Source organism: Leuciscus leuciscus (assembly GCF_965113295.1).
Source record: "Leuciscus leuciscus genome assembly, chromosome: 10".
NCBI classification, from domain to species: Eukaryota; Metazoa; Chordata; class Actinopteri; order Cypriniformes; family Leuciscidae; genus Leuciscus; species Leuciscus leuciscus.
The window spans coordinates 3,407,036-3,424,478 of NC_138734.1; the positions used below are offsets into that span (position 1 = coordinate 3,407,036).

At 39.2% G+C, this 17,443-nt stretch overlaps 1 protein-coding gene and 1 long non-coding RNA gene across 4 annotated transcripts in view; both read left to right on the forward strand.

Annotated features, from left to right (window-relative positions):
* LOC309507871 overlaps positions 1–17,443 on the forward strand; it is a 55,252-nt gene that overhangs the window by 29,682 nt on the left and 8,127 nt on the right. The gene's annotated exons all lie outside the window — the stretch shown is intronic.
* The window catches only part of LOC309507797 (uncharacterized protein), a 28,529-nt gene that overhangs the window by 3,713 nt on the left and 7,373 nt on the right, over positions 1–17,443 (forward strand). Inside the window, exon 1 of one of the 3 annotated variants that reach the window (XM_082182215.1) lies at positions 7,665–7,784. The exons of 1 other annotated variant lie outside the window; for it this stretch is intronic. The gene's annotated coding sequence lies outside the window, so the exon portion shown is untranslated. Of the gene's footprint in view, positions 1–7,664; positions 7,785–12,936; positions 13,068–17,443 lie in introns of those variants that run through there. One more of the 3 variants, XM_082182216.1, reaches the window with a different exon arrangement.

Here is a 17,443-nt window from a genome sequence, read left to right on the forward strand (position 1 = left end):
CTTAACAATAGTGTTGTGTGCCATGTCCAACAGGCAGGGGCGGACTGGCCATCTGGAGCACCGGGACTTTTCGCCGCTGGCCAATGTGGGCCGGTCCACCCAGTATACAAATATATATATTTTTAAATGACTGATTAATATTACATCTCTACGCAAATGGATGAGTGAGTTGATCGCACATGAAACCGTTTGTTTAAAACGGATGTTTGTAGTGAAATTAACATATTTATGTAGTCTGGATGCCAGCCGAATTTAGCCCCGCCCACACAAATTTTAGGTCGGGAATTTGATCCGTTGTGGAGCTATTATGCCCGAACAAAAGCTGATCGGACCAATCAAATTGTCAGGGCGGGCTTTAAACGATGATGGACAGATGATCAACAGTAACGTAATCATCCACGTCACCAAAGAGCGCTTGGGTTGAATTCGTTTACAACAAAGATGGCTGCCGCTGGAGAATTGAGATTTCACGAGTTCACACTTACAAATAAGTCAGATAGAATATATGCATATTTGGCGTGCTGTCCGAGGAGAACAAGTTGTGCTGGTTGTAGGTCTATCCAATTGAGTGCAGGAGGCATTAGGCTTGTTTTGAGATGACCAAAATCTGCGCAGAACCGATCACCGGTGATCAGCGCGAGATGCATGCCGGTTAGAAATGTGTCCGAGTGCGGTCCGCCTTGCTCTAATGTCATGCTGACGTATGTCAAAAAACTCTCGCGAGCGCAAGGCGGACGTGTCGGATTCTGCAGTCGAGTGCAGTTGCTCTCCACTGACTGTGCTAATCAAAAGCACGATGGGAAACGACACAGCTTAATGCTCATTGGCTTAAACAACCTTGATGTATTGTTCTCTTTTAAAAAAATTGATTTTAAAACTCTGATATCATATTTTATGTGTATACGTTATGTGTGAATATTCCCAAACCCAAACTATCTGAGTGCGATTTCTATGGGTTAAGCATTGTCATTTTTATTTAAAAAGAAAACACATATGTCTGTATTAAAGAAAAAATGATTGATAAACGTATTTGGAATGGAATTAAATAAGTACTTTGGGTGTCTTGTTCATTATATATTTTTTCATATAAAAGCAACAGAACTTAATTACATCCAGTTTTTTTAGCAACACTGTGCACGAGCGTGAATCCCGCGATATCCATCTTTGATCTCGCAGGTGTCAGATCCACTGCGAGAAGAGAGAACTGTCCGGCTTGCCTGCACTTTTTTCACTCCTCTCACTGCAGCCGCCTACTCTCGCATACATTTCAGGCCAGACGAGGCAAGGCGCATCTGAAACAAGCCTATTCTAACTAGAATCTGAGTTTGACGACGTCAGTCTAATGTATATGAGCCATTCTACAGAATTGGTGCAAACTGCTGTCCGACAACCAAAAAACACATTTAAAAAGCATTTAAGTATTCAAATTTGAGATGTTTACTAAGATCCTTCTATTATATATTGAATCCCACAATAATATTTAAAATATTAGTAAGCTTAATATATATAAAATAAATCTTTATTGGGTACTTTTCATTGGGAGGTGGCTGTCCCGAACCCTAACCCCTAAATTTCAACTTGTGAAAATTATATTGAAATATTATTATTTTATTTATTTTTTTCATTGTTGTTTTTAAAATTATCTTTTGGATTTCTTTTAAAAAGTATGAAAATGTATGTAAAACCACATACTGATTTTAACCACACCCCTACATTTTTTATCAAGAAATATTATTGTGTGCCTCTCTCTCATAGCATATCTTTCATTATAGGTACGTACCATTATTTTGAGGCCGGTGGCGTGATTACTGATGAGCAGCACTGTGAGACGCACCGGTCTCGTGGGCTATCTCTCACGGTCCACGGAGGAGCGGGAATTTTCTTAGCAATGCTATAATAACGCACATCAACCGATCACTTGTTTAGCATTTATGTAAACATTACATTCAGATTCTTCAATCGGAATGAATTCAGTTAGATTGAAACAAAAGGTGTTCATGTAAACAATGAATGGCGACTGTAGAAAGCAGATACTGAATCCCGGACATTTTGGACGATCTCGACGGCCGGACATGTCCGGGAAAAAGAGGATGGTAACCCTTATTACTCAGCTTTCTCCACAGAGCAAGAGCCTGTTGGCTTACCTTCCAAAAAAAGATGGCCGACACTATGTGTACATTCTGTGAGTGAGATCCCACCCTCTATGGGCTGGTTGAAGACATGCGGAACAGCTCCTTCTACTGGCTGTAGTTTCTAGCCTCTGGCCAAAAAATCCTCTGATGACGCAAAATGACATTTTTTGCGTCATCGGAGGATTTTTTCCAGACAAAAAATACATAAATCTCTCATCTCAGGGGGATATGAGGGAGGGAAGCACGGTAATTCGAAAATACCACAGGTTTTCTACTGATACAAATCTTAATTCTAAATGCTGAAGTATCCCTTTAATTCTACAATATATGGTGGAAAAACGTCTGAGTGCTGCCCTCTTCAGATTGAACGGTGGCTACTGCAGTTGAATTGTCTTATTGGATGTTTGCGGTACTGCATGACGTAAGTGTTTCTCCGTGACGTAAGCAGGTTCCAGCTCATCACCACGCCCCTTGGTACGAGCTACCACGCATAGTATTGCATCAGTTAGGATAGATTCAAGTTAGCGTAGATTTATTTGTATTTAGTACAGTGGTCAGGAGGGTACGTAGGTGTAGTGTTGCTGGTTGCAACAGCACTGCTGGACTGCATAGCTTTCCAGCAGACTTGGAAATTAAGGTGGAAATCCACCATTATATTATAAAAGTAAACCACATGATGATCAAAGTTCACCACCATTAGTTTTTCACAAGCTGAGACACATATTAATATAATGAAGGTGCACAGTGTCATACACACAAATACAAAACACCATCATGGTGACACACACGACTCCAAATAATGCCATAAACATTCATTAAACAATATATGATGTACAGGTAATATATAACAAAAACTAAGAAGAAACATAACTGTTTAAATGAAATAACATCAAATGTGAAGAGTCACGCAGGGAATTCTGGGAATGTCAATTTAGAGAAACAACAAGAAAAGAGTAAAAAGAGAAGTGACGAGCAGAAACACAAGAACTACAACTGACTTCAGCCACAGCCTTAGATCAACTGAAGATAAAAAACATTACATCTCTAGAGGATTAAACAACTCCACAAACAGCGTTACCAGCTTCACTTATTACTAACCAGACTGACTTTATTTCTGTCAGACGTCTACAGTTCTGTTTGAGAATTAACAGAGGTTTAGATGTTGATGATTTATTGCTTCATATTTGAAGTCACCATGATGGTGATCAGTGGTGCTCATGGAAGCTCAGCTCCTCTGGGGGTGAATGAGGAGTGGGCTGGACTGGACTCCAGGCTTCTGCGTGATGATTGGAGGGTCTGTCAAAAGGCTGCATCTGCTTTTGACAGCGATTTTGTACAATAAGAAATCGCTGAAGCTATTCGCGCTCAGTCAGTCCCATCGCGGATTTCTCAAGTACAGTCGAAATACAAACTGCTGCAACCTTTTTCTTGATATTTGCTTGGTGAAATTGCTAGCCAATTTTCATCATACATTTCACACAATTAAACACCACATTCCTTGTTTCAGTTTTACAGAGTTTATTTTTTATTTGATTTTTTTTATCGTTCATTCTTTCATTCATTCATTCATATAGTAGGCTGTAGGCTAGCGTCGTAGGGGTGAAACTGCACACGATGGCAGACAGTGCTAATATTGTCGACCTGATTTTGGCGAAGCCATTTGAAAGTGGTCCTTACAAGGAAAAACTTAGAATTAAACAGCAGGGCAGATCAACCCCTAAGATTGATTTAGTGCAAAATATAGCGGAAAATAACAGGTCTTTTCAGCTCTCCTGTACAAAGTTAGCTGGCTTTTCATTTTCTTGAAAAGGAACGTAGGGCAGAATTTACTTTAAATAAAAGCTGTAAATAAATGGACAATTTTATGATATAGGCCGAAAAAGAGCTTCCCCTCTTTGACAGACCAGTAGCCGCCACTGATATATACATATATATACACACACACACACACACACACACACACACAGTTTGATTATATGGGTCATTAATTTTACATTATTGATTGTAGTAGCCCTATGATTCTACAGCATGTGATCCATCATTGTTGTGATAATCTAAAGTATTTAAAAAACATTGGGCTCAATAAAGGTTTGAACTACTGTATCTTACAGACACACACAGACATCAAGAATCAGCATATGAATCTCAACAGCGGTGATGATAATAGTGCAGTGCATGATGGGAACCATCAATCAAAACTCATTAATATCTCCCTGCATGCATTGCAGCGTGAATAAATTATGCTGAATTGCCTTAGTATTTTCTCTTATTATTATTTTCTGCTTTTATTTTTGCTGTTGTATTTGTTGCAACTTTTTTAGTAGCTTGTTTTGTGATGTTCAGAGTTTTATCTGATTATTTTGTTGATTGTCACTGTTGTTGAGATTCATACGCTGATTCGTGATGTCTGTGTTGGTCTAAATCATACAGAAGTTCAAAACCTTTTTTTACACCATGTTTTTTTTTTTTTTTTTTTTTTTTTTTTTATGATCTGTTTGTCACTGCTGGCCTGATGCAGTGGTGTCCCAGAGGTATTATACTCAAAAACGTGAAATATATTAGTACTAAACTTTCCTCACACAATGAAAGATAAGACTCTTAATGGCATCAGTGAATCAGGCCACTACATGACGATTATGTCATCATCAATAAATAGCCAACAACACCTGATGACATTTTCTCTCTGATTTTCATGCCATCATGAATGTGTTTTATAAACACACAGTTAAAGCAGTCAGACAAAATTTAAAGTTAGAAAGTCAAGGGTCAAGAGCCCAACTACAGCAAACACTGATCTCCATAATGGTGACTACAAACATTTATTAATTTCAATAAAACATCAATGTCTAAACCTCTGGTAATTCCCAATAATAACGTTTATGACAAATTGGCTTGTGATACAATATTTTTAAATTACAGGCAACCACAGCTGCCAGTTTTTTACCATACATTTTTGTTCAATGATGGAAAACATAAAAATTGCTACTGTATTTTTACGGTAAGGTACGGTAAATGCAACGGTAAGTTTAACAGTGATTTATCCGTAAATTTAACAGAAATTTTACTGTAAAATAACATGAAATGCCCCGTGAGAGCTATTACAGTTTTTCACTATGGCGAGTAAGGGTACATACTGTTAAGCAATTAACATGTCTTTTCCATCACTTTTTTACGCTTTTTTACAGTTAAAACTTTTTTACGGTGTGTTTGATCAGGGTTGGAGCTAAACTGTGCAGGACTGTGCAGTCCCTCCAGGACTGAGTTTGAGAAACCCTGAATTAACTGCACAATTACTAAAAATGTGTACCCTGGAAATTATACAGTTTGCATACATACAAAATTTGTGGAAACAGCCACCTTTTTTTCAAGACGTTTCCAACTCTGACTTGGAACCAATTCTGTAGAATGGCCCTTATATTTACACACTATATATATATATATATATATATATATATATATATATATATATATACACTCACCTAAAGGATTATTAGGAACACCATACTAATAACTGTGTTTGACCCCCTTTCGCCTTCAGAACTGCTTTTATTCTACGTGGCATTGATTCAACAAGGTGCTGAAAGCATTCTTTAGAAATGTTGGCCCATATTGATAGGATAGCATCTTGCAGTTGATGGAGATTTGTGGGATGCACATCCAGGGCACGAAGCTCCTGTTCCACCACATCCCATAGATGCTATATTGGGTTGAGATCTGGTGACTGTGGGGGCCATTTTAGTACAGTGAACTCATTGTCATGTTCAAGAAACCAATTTGAAATTATTCGAGCTTTGTGACATGGTGCATTATCCTGCTGGAAGTAGCCATCAGAGGATGGGTACATGGTGGTCATAAAGGGATGGACATGGTCAGAAACAATGCTCAGGTAGGCCGTGGCATTTAAACGATGCCCAATTGGCACTAAGGGGCCTAAAGTGTGCCAAGAAAACATCCCCCACACCATTACACCACCACCACCAGCCTACACAGTGGTAACAAGGCATGATGGATCCATGTTCTCATTCGGTTTACGCCAAATTCTGACTCTACCATCTGAATGTCTCAACAGAAATCGAGACTCATCAGACCAGGCAACATTTTTCCAGTCTTCAACTGTCCAATTTTGGTGAGCTCGTGCAAATTGTAGCCTCTTTTTCCTATTTGTAGTGGAGATGAGTGGTACCCGGTGGGGTCTTCTGCTGTTGTAGCCCATCCGCCTCAAGGTTGTGCGTCTTGTGGCTTCACAAATGCTTTGCTGCATACCTCGGTTGTAACGAGTGGTTATTTCAGTCAAAGTTGCTCTTCTATCAGCTTGAATCAGTCGGCCCATTCTCCTCTGACCTCAAGCATCAACAAGGCATTTTCGCCCACAGGACTGCCGCATACTGGATGTTTTTCCCTTTTCACACCATTCTTTGTAAACCCTAGAAATGGTTGTGCGTGAAAATCCCAGTAACTGAGCAGATTGTGAAATACTCAGACCGGCCCGTCTGGCACCAACAACCATGCCACGCTCAAAATTGCTTAAATCACCTTTCTTTCCCATTCTGACATTCAGTTTGGAGTTCAGGAGATTGTCTTGACCAGTACCACACCCCTAAATGCATTGAAGCAACTGCCATGTGATTGGTTGATTAGATAAATGCATTAATGAGAAATTGAACAGGTGTTCCTAATAATCCTTTAGGTGAGTGTATATTCTTTGGCCCTGTCCCAAATGGCGCACTTCATGTGGACTTTCGATCTCGTGGACTTAAATTGAGTGTGCTCGCTGAGTCTACGAGTCCGTAGGCCGTCCCATTCAGCATTTTAACGCTCTGAAGTGTGCTCAGCAGCGCCCCCTTTGTACCCTTGAAGCGGTCTTCCGCGAAGATGCAGGCTCCACACACTTTAACTACCTAAGAACCCTTGCGAAAGGCCAATCAGACAGCGGATGGGGGGAGATTTCGCTCACGGACAATTGTTAACATGCCGAGAAGAAAATATTACGTTTTTTATGACCTAGATGTACATTTTACCAGTTGTTCCCTACAGTTTATGCAAACATTATGGTCATCGACCAGTGGTTGATGTCTCAAACATAATAATAGCGTGTTGTATAATACGATCGCATTATGATTCATTAAATAAATAGAACCGAACGTCAGGGCTTTACTAAGTCATATGTGAACATAGAATGAATATTGAAACCTGTAAATTCTTCTGAAACTCATGCACATTTTCATTATATGTTTAAACTGTAATCTTAGTTCAAATGGAACATTATGTATTATTATGAACAACTGTATACATCATTTAAATAAGCATGATGTATCTATTGTCTAATTCCCAGGTGGCATACACAATATTAAAATATAGAACTGTAAAAGCAGGCTGTAGTTGACATGGAGATAAGATGTCGGAGCGCAAAAATTTGATTTCTCCTGTCCAACAACAACCAGATTGTGATTTCCGGCGTGACGATCGAGTCTGTCCCAAAAATACCTCTCAATGCGGCTCGTGGACTCGCGCCAAGAGCCCTATGGGTCTACACTACATGACGTCACCAAAGTGTGGACTCTGAGGAAGTCCACAAGTCCGGAGTGTGCCATTTCTGTGCCAGGGCCTTTCAGAGATGATGAGAGCTGAATTTACTTCAGCGTGCTGATAACGGTAGGCAATTATTTCCTTAAGATTTATCTTTTGGCTCCTAAGTAGTGAAAAATGAGAAGAGCCGTATTTCGTGTTCAAAAGTTGTTTTGGAAATGAGAAGTTAATCTACTCCGTTTCGCGTAACGCCCTTCAGCCGTGACTTAGGCTATTCACAGCACTGCCTCGAGTACCTTATTGCTACATAACATTCTTAAAAAGAAACATTATATATTTCTTATGTTTCTCAGAGTCAGAGACCATAAAACCAGAGTAAATGGTAGCATTTTCACTGACATTCTCTGACTGTTGTTCACAGTATAGCAGTAAAGCACTGCCTTTTTTTTTTTTCTTTTTTTTTTTAAATATGAAAATACTATAATGATCGCTTGGATAATGATCGCTTTTCTGAAAATAAAAGAAGGCCTATAGGCTATTCAGTACTTATTTTACAATAGATTATAGTTCAAATCAGTTGATCATTAGCTTATTAAGATTTGATGAGGACAGGGAGCAAACTTTTTTTTTCTTTTCTTTATTTTTTTGCTTGTCTTTGACAAATAGTTGAGTCGTTGCTTATGTTGCATAACAGATCAAGGACAGTTTGTTGAAAACTCGTGCCAGGTGTTTCTGGTGAAATTAAACCGTTTCAGCAAGTCATATCTGAAGATCTTAAATGATTATGAACTGTGTTTTTATTTTTGAAGAATGCTTATCAGTTCTTCAACAATATTTTGATGATAATAATATATAATATAGCATTTGATGATAACTGACATTCTTCAGAATATCTTTTTTTGTGTTCAGAAGAAGAAAGAAATTCATACAGGTTTGAAACAACTTGAGGCAACAAGTCTGACAGAATTTTCATTTTTGGGTGAACTATCCCTTCAATGACAGATGCAGCTCAGCTTCTGGGGATGTCCCCGTCCCCACCAATTTCAAAATCAAACGCCCTTGTAATGGACTGTTAAATAACTTGAACAAACAATGAACAATTCGATTTTACAGGGTTTTTTTTTTTTTTTACGTCGTTACGTGTTTTAAAGGCAGGGTGGGCAGGATTTTTCTAAAAAAACTTTTTCCAAAATTTGTTTAAAGGTGGGGTATGTAATTCTCTTTTTTGGCAATTTTTTCAAAATCACTTAAAATCCTATTCCTAACCCACTTACAGCCACTGAGTTAGAAGCACTGAAATAAAAATTAAGCAATTTAATCATCTGTGGAACGGGCAGGACTCGAAAAACTCCTGCCAATCATTTCCAAGACCACCTAGAATCATTGGACAGTAAGTGCGTCAATCAAACGGTCGTACCATCCCCCCCTCCCCCCATCCATGTCCATGTTCTTTGAATGGGTGGAGTCAAAGGAAAGAAGGTAGGACCATTTGAGTTGTGTATTTTCAAAATCTGCCGGCCGTTTTGCAAATCACATACCCCACCTTTAATCTGTCTTTATATACCAATACATAATTAAAATGTAAGTACTCTGAAAAAGAGTATAAAAATCGAGTGTCTCTAGTCCTCTCAGGGCTGCAATAAACACAGCTACTTATTTCCATTCACTCCCACCCCATCCCTTCTGGGCTCCTTCCAAAGCCACGCCCCCAAAACACATGAACGCGCGATGCCGACCGCTCAGCTGGAGGACGCGTTTGCCAGCGCCGAGTGGAGAGGAGCGCAGTGCATGTAGTGACATCATGTCAGAATCACATGTAATAAAATACCTAACTTTATCATTATGAATATAAACAACTAACATGGCTGTTAATACTCACTATCAAGCTAGCATATCGATACTGGTAAAGTTTAAAATAAATTGAGTTTGATTCGGTAACGAGCTAGTAACATAAGGCAAAGCTAAAAACAGGTTGCATTGATACATGTTTTCCCATTACCATCAGTTACACTGTGATGAAGGTGAATTTCATGTAAGATTCATAACATATACAGTGTTTTGCATGTAAGAGCTTCCACGATGAAAGCACTGTTTGCTCTGATGAGGACTAACATTACACTCCGGAGACAAGTAGCCTACCTTTCTACCTTACTAGTTCCTTTTTTTGCCTTGTTTGCCTTCGCTGACTGTATATGCAGGTACTGGGAATTTTGACTGCTCTTTCTCTGCCATAATTGTGATTCTTCCTAGCTTCCGTGCCTCTTCCCCTCCTCGGGTGCACGCATGTGGGCAGCTCCTGTAGCAGCAGGGGTGGTAGCCATGGTAGCGAGGGAGAGTGACAGTCGCCCAGCCAATCATTTCATTCGTTCCGAAGCCGGGGGGGGCGCTTGTCTGAAGTTTAAAATCATTGGTTACCCGTAAGCCAATCACATAACGTTTGGTTATGACGTGTGTTATGCGCTGGCATCTAACTTCCACTGTAAACACATGTATGATGCAAAAACAAAACCATCGAGTGAAATACCGGAGTGAACATGGCTGTGAACGACTTTTGCAGATTATGTGAAGTAAATCTACACATCCACGGTACAATCAGCGTCTATACGTCACGGCTCTCAGCCCGCCCTCTGTTCGTTGATTGGCCGGCTGTTTTCAGGCCGGAGGAAAACTGAGAGATAGGTCGCTATCTCAGACTACAGAATCGAACTGAAATTGAGCGGAAGTACGAAGTCTGACGTAGTCAGGCTAGCCTACCCTGCCTTTAAACTCAGATTGCTATGGTAAAACAAACTTTTTGCAAAACTCTAAACACAGTTCTCTACATTAGGCATGTCGCAATCAAAACTAACAGCTTTTGTTCTGCCGTTTAAATGCCACAATAATTTACTGATGACCTACAGCCAATGATCACGTGTGAAAACACTTATACATAAATTGATCACTTAGAAATCAAAACTCTGTTTAGAGAAAGAGAGAAATAATTTTTACCCCCTTGAATTTCTGTTTATAAATATATATTATCATGGCACATGATACCGTTTGTTGAAAACGGATGTTTGTAGTGAAATTAACATATATATTTACGTATATGAGCCATTCTACAACCATCTCCGACAACCAAAAAACACATTTAAAAAGCATTTAAGTATTCAAATTTTAGATGTTTACTAAGATCCTTCTATTATCTATTGAATCCCACAATAATATTTTAAATATTAGTAAGCTTAATATATATAAAATCATCATTTATTGGGTACTTTTCATTGGGAGGTGGCTGTCCCGAACCCTAACCCCTAAATTTCAACTTGTGAAAATTATATTGAAATATATTTTTTTCAGTTTTTTCCATTGTTGTTTTTAAAAATATCTTTTTGATTTCTTTTAAAAAGTAAAGTTATATTTTATTTTTAAATCATGAAAATGTATGTAAAAAAAAATGTGTCCCGCATTTTCATGTCACTACCAAAACAGTGTGTGTTTTAGTCTATTGGCTGAGGCTGATTTTAACCACAGCCCTACATTTTTGATCAAGAAATATTATTGCGTGCCTCTCTCTCATAGCCTCTCTTTCATTATAGGTAGGTACCATAATTTTGAGGGAAATGTGTTAAAAAGATTGAAAATCTATGTGTAACTTTAAGGAACGTCACTACCAAACACTTTTTTTCTGCAATTATGCAAACTTTTTTGGGTGTAATTCCATAAAATTTAGTTTTTATGTGTGTTCTGTTCAGAACTGTGCTAGAGAACCATGTGCTGGTTATCATCTTTAAACTAGGCTCAAAAGTATCTTAAAATGTCACTACCAAAATAGTCAAGCCTGAAACATGCCATCATTGTTTTGATAGTGACAAAAGGGAACACATAATCATTTATTTGGGGGAAATAAACAAAATTGTTGTACAGTTATGCAAATCATTAGTAACTTAGTATGTTTTAGTACACTATTAAAAAAAAACAGTGAAATTTACGGTAAAAAAACGGCAACTGTGGTTGGCAACTTTTATGTTTTACGGGACTTAAATTTACGGGCCCAAAAAAAAAACACAGTGTAAAAAAAAAAAAAACGGTGAAATTTATGGTAAAAAAACGTCAGCTTGGTTGCCAGTATTTTACCGTAAAAAAATGTGGTAGTAACCTTACTCTGGGCTTAAATTTACGGCAACATTTTTATAAATAAACATCAGCAGGACTTAAATGTGCGGTGAAAAAACATCAGCTGTGGTTCCCAGTACTTAACCATAAAAAAATACACTAGTAACCTTTTAGTTTTTACGGGACAAGCCTTATATTTCATTAACCGATAAACGACATCATTTAATTTCATTAAAGTATTAAAATCTGCTTTATACCTTTGTAATGTACTGATAACCACCATTATATTATACAGGTGATATAAAAAGTAAACCACATGATGATCAAAGTTCAACACCATTAGTTTTCCACAAGTTGAGGCACATATTAATATAATGAAGGTGCACAGTGTCATACACACAAATACAAAACACCATCATGGTGACACACACGACTCCAAATAATGCCATAAACATTCATTAAACAATACACTGTATGATGTACAGGTAGTATATAACAAAAACTAAGAAGAAACATAACTGTTTAAATGAAATAACATCAAATGTGGTGTCACGCAGGGAATTCTGGGAATGTCAATTTAGAGAAACAACAAGAACAGTAAAAAGAGAAGTGACGAGCAGAAACACAAGACCTACAACTGACTTCAGCCACAGCCTTAGATCAACTGAAGATAAAAAACATTACATCTCTAGAGGATTAAACAACTCCACAAACAGCGTTACCAGCTTCACTTATTACTAACCAGACTGACTTTATTTCTGTCAGACGTCTACAGTTCTGTTTGAGAATTAACAGAGGTTTAGATGTTGATGATTTATTGCTTCATTTGCAGTGTTTACTTTAGTTGAGCTTCTGACCCTTGACTTTTTAACATTAGTTTTTCTCTGGCTGCTGTAACTCTGTGTTTATAAGACACGTTGGTTATGGCAAGAAAATCAGAGAGAAAATTAATCAGGTAATGTTGGTTATGTGTTGATGATGATGACATGATCACCATGTAGTAACCTGATTCACTGAGCTCATATAGAGTCTTAACTTTGATTATATGGGTCATTAGTTTTACATTATTGATTGTAGTAGCCCTATGATTCATCATTCTTGTGATAATCTAAAGTATTTAAAAAACATTGTGCACAATAAAGGTTTGAACTACTGTATCTTACAGACACACACAGACATCAAGAATCAGGATATGAATCTCAACAACGGTGAAAATACAGTGACGTGACCCAACTGCAAAAGTAAAAAAAATCTAAATGAAAAGCATGTTACAGTAAAGTACACTCAGAAGAGTTGTGCAACTGCAAAATCAAGGTCAGTGAGAGAGATTTTATTCTGCTTAAGCATCATGTCTTCATGTTAGGTTCAGACTGAGTTTGTCCACATCACAGACAATGTCATCTCTGCAGGCAAAGGGAAAAACACTAAAGCAGATCCAGCCTTGACAACATTCTCCACACCTCGTCCTCTTCCTCCTTGTCCACCACCTCTTACACATACACTTTCTTCTCTCCATCTTATATTGTTTCCATCCATTATTGGTTTCAACATTCAATGCCACATTTTGAGTCAGTTTTGGCACTCTGAACTGACTATTATGTACAGTTGGTTTGGTAACATCATTAGAAATAAGTGTGAACAATTTTGAGTCGTTGTGTGTAAATGATGACAACTGTGTTGTAGTTGTTTAACTTTTGCCTGCCTGTGTTTTGATACATAAGTGCATCACGGTGCGAAATGTGTTTTAGTGAGTGAGAATGTGTTCAGAGTTTTGAAGTTTGTGAGATTTGCAAACAGTGTTTTAACTTCCTGAACTTGTTTAATGTTTTACAGAAAGAGTGATTTATTCAACAAATTTGTTTAGGCTATTGAGAAATTGGTTCAGAGAATGGGGTTTAGCATTTTAGCAATTCAGAAAAACTGTAAATGCCACATTCATTTCCCGATTACCTATCGTACACTTATACATAGATTGATCACTTAGAAACCAAAACTCAGTGTTTTGAGAAAGAAATTATTTCTGGTTATAGTGTAAATATATTATGTATTTATACGTATACGTATATATCTATCTATCTATCTATATATATATATAAATATATACACACCAGTGATGCGCGGGTCAATGTATAAACAACCCGGACCCGACCGACGTTTTCAACTAACCCGCCCGCAACTCGGACCGCAAAAAAAAAGAAAGAAAATATTGTACCCGACCCGCTTCCTGACCCGCATTTTTTAAAAGTAGGCTAGTAAATGCATAGCAAGAAATACACATGACAAAGCCAGCACTTTGGTCATTATCTTTCATTATTTCGGCAACTTAATTTGCTCTTTCTGTTTGTGTATTTGCGGAGCTTCCACTCCCCAGTCTTCACCTTTTCTCTTGCCGCCTCCATCTCTACCTGCAGACTGAGCTCGTGCGTCATCTTCGCGCCAGTTATTCAGCCAATAAAGTGTAGGCCTATGTTTTTCATAGAAAATTGCATGTGAGCGGAGTGGAGCGGGACTCCGGGAGCAAGCGGGCGGATCTTGGACAGAACGCAGAGCGGCATTTTTAAAAGGATGGAGCGTCGCCCTATTTCCCGCTTCAATTTCGCTCCGCGCACACCAAGATTCTGAAGCATGCTCAGTCAAGCCTGACTCAGTCTACTGTTGATGACTGCAAGATGGATTCTATTTTCAGTCAAAACTCGGCTCAATAATGGAGTTCAAAAAGTAGGCTACTTCAAAAAGGAAAATAAGAAGTCATACAGGTGTAAAACGAACTATTATGTGGTAGAAGAAAACGACATCGTTTCAGTCAGTAGGCCTAAAGATTAATTTTGGAATCTAAAAAGACACATCTCTCGAAAACATGCAGTGTGATATGTGAACACGCTGGGAAGAAAGCAAAAGGTTAGCAAATTGAATACGGTAACTTAAAGTGTAGCCTAAATTAAATACAATGCAAACAATTGATACAAGCCCATTTAAATTTTAATCCTGCGCGCTGCGCACAAGTTCAGTTATAAGAATGTTGTCCTAATAGTTAATTTAGCCTAGGCCTACTTTTAAAACGTTTATGTATATTTATTTTATATTTTTGTTTATATAAATTTTATTTATATTATTAGGCCCATTTATTCGTTTTATTTTACAGCAGTTTGTGTGTACAATGGATATAAGCCCATTTAAATTTTAATCGTGCGCGTTGCACAAAAGTTAACTTATCAAAATTCTGGCCTAATAGTAAATTTACTTTTAAAATTTTTATGTAGGCTATATTTTTGTTTATATAATTGTTATTCATATTATTAGGCCCATTTATTCGTTTAATTTTACAGGACTTTGTGTAGGCTATATTCCTTCTTACATAGGCCTAATTTGTCATTTGAAATAAAACATTTCTATTTGAAAAATGTTGTTGTTGCTCATTAGTTCTTTAGGAGGTAAGGCTGTGGTCTAAGCTACAGTGATATAGGCTACATGTAGATTTTTTTTCCCCTTTTTGGAGCGAGCGGGGGGCGATTTGAGTGGAGCGCGGATCAAACTGCGTTGAGCGCTGATCGAGCGATAATGAGCGGAGCGGCCTGATGTAGCTTTGAGCGGAGGGGTAGACAGTTCCGTGAGCGATGAGCGAAGATTCTCACCGCTCCACTCCGCTTATGCTCTCTATACTACTATATAAATTACAAAGGTTTAATTGGCATCTTTATTTCAAACGACCCGACCGACCGCGACCCGAATATCATTAAAAATATTTTTGGATGACTCGTAACCGCGGGTAACCGCGGGTGACCGCAGGCACCCGCTCATTTCGGATCAACCCGCGCATCACTGATACACACACATTCATACATATACACACACACACACACACATCGCTTTAGAAATAAAGTTGACTTTCTGACTTGTCTTGTATGCATATTCAGTATATATATATATATATATATATATATATATATATATATATATATATATAATGTATGTATACAGGATGCAAGAGTGCTTAGAATGGTCTCAATAACTTCAGGTAAAAGCCCAGTGTCCCTCAGTTGGTATCAGGGACCAAACATGAAGGTTCCACAGGTCGGGCCGTGGATGAAATATCATCCCCTGCGCTTGAGACAGAAGGTCCCTCCTCTCCGGTATCGCCCAGGGCAAGCCGTCGAGGAGAGATATTATCTCCGAGAACCATACTTTGTTCAGCCAATGCAACGCTATCAGTAAGAGGCAAGGCCCCTGTTGGTGAACTCTGGCTAGAACTCCCGGGAGCAGAGAAACTGGAGGAAACACTTACAGGCTCATTTTGGGCCATGTGTGCACCATTGCGTCCATACCCCGGGTGGCTGGGTGAATCAGATAGAAGTAGAGGGGACATTGTGCTGTCTGTTGCGAGGCAAAGAGGTCCACCTCTGCATCGTAAAATCTTGACCAGATCTGTTTCACTACCTCGGGGTGGAGTTTCCACTCTCCGGTCGGTAGTTTCTGTCTGGACAGTAAATCTGCTCACACATTCAGGTGTCCAGGAATGCTCTGAATGACGGGAACTTGTCCTGAGCCCAGAGAAAGATCTGCCTCGCTATCTTGTTCAGGTTGCGCGAACGCAGACCTCCCTGGTGATTTACAGTATGTAAAAGACTGCTGCTGTGTTGTCCACTTGCACTTGGACATGACAGCCTCTCAACTGATGGAGGAAGTATTTCAGGGCCAGAAATTCAGCCATCAACTCGGGGCAGTTGATGTGCCAATCGAGCTGATGACCCTCCCATTCCCCTTGGGCTGGACGACCACTTAAGACCGCTCCCCAGGCCAATTGGAAGGTGTCTGTCATTAGCAATCTGCGACGACAAGGCGCCCCTAGAGTGGGACCCAAGGCGAGGAACCAGGGTCTGAGCCACATAGAGAGGGTACGAAGCCACCGGTGCGTAACCCTTATTTGCCTTCGGGGATTGGCCCTTGGATGAAATCCCCTGGCTTTGAGCCACATCTGGGACGATCTCATGTGCAACAGGCCCAAAGGGATCACCGTGGATGCTGAAGCCATGAGACCTAACATTCTCTGATACTGACGAACAGTGCAATCTTGGCCTAGCCTGACTTTGCTCAGGGTATGCTGAATGGTCTTGATTCGAGCAGGAGACAGTTGTGCCAGCATCATGATCGAATTCCATACAATCCCCAAGTAAGTCGTTCTCTGGGCAGGAGAGAGAACGTTTTTCTTGGCGTTCTCAACCCCAGAGAAACTAGATGAGGTAACACGATATTTCTGTGTTGAAGTGCCAGCTCTTGTGATTGTGCTAGTATTAGCCAGTCGTCTATGTAATTCTAAATGCGAATGCCCTGAAGTCGCAATGGAGTATGTGTATGTGCGGGGTGACAAGGCTAGGCCGAACGGAAGAACCCGAAATTGGAACACTTCGCCCCTGAAAGCGAACCTCAGGAATTTCCAGTGCTGTGGCAATATTTCTATATGAAAGTATCGTGACGAACCAATCGTGATGTTGAATTTGCGACACGATCGTCTTGACAGTTAACATCTTGAACTTGAGCGCTTTGACTGTACGGTTTAAGCCTCGAAGATCTAAGATTGGACGCAGCCCCCCATCCTTTTTGGGAACCAGGAAGTATCTGCTGTATTAGCCTGACTCTCTCTCCCTCTGGAAGAGGAACATGTTCTATGGCTTCTCTGACCAGAAGAGATTGTT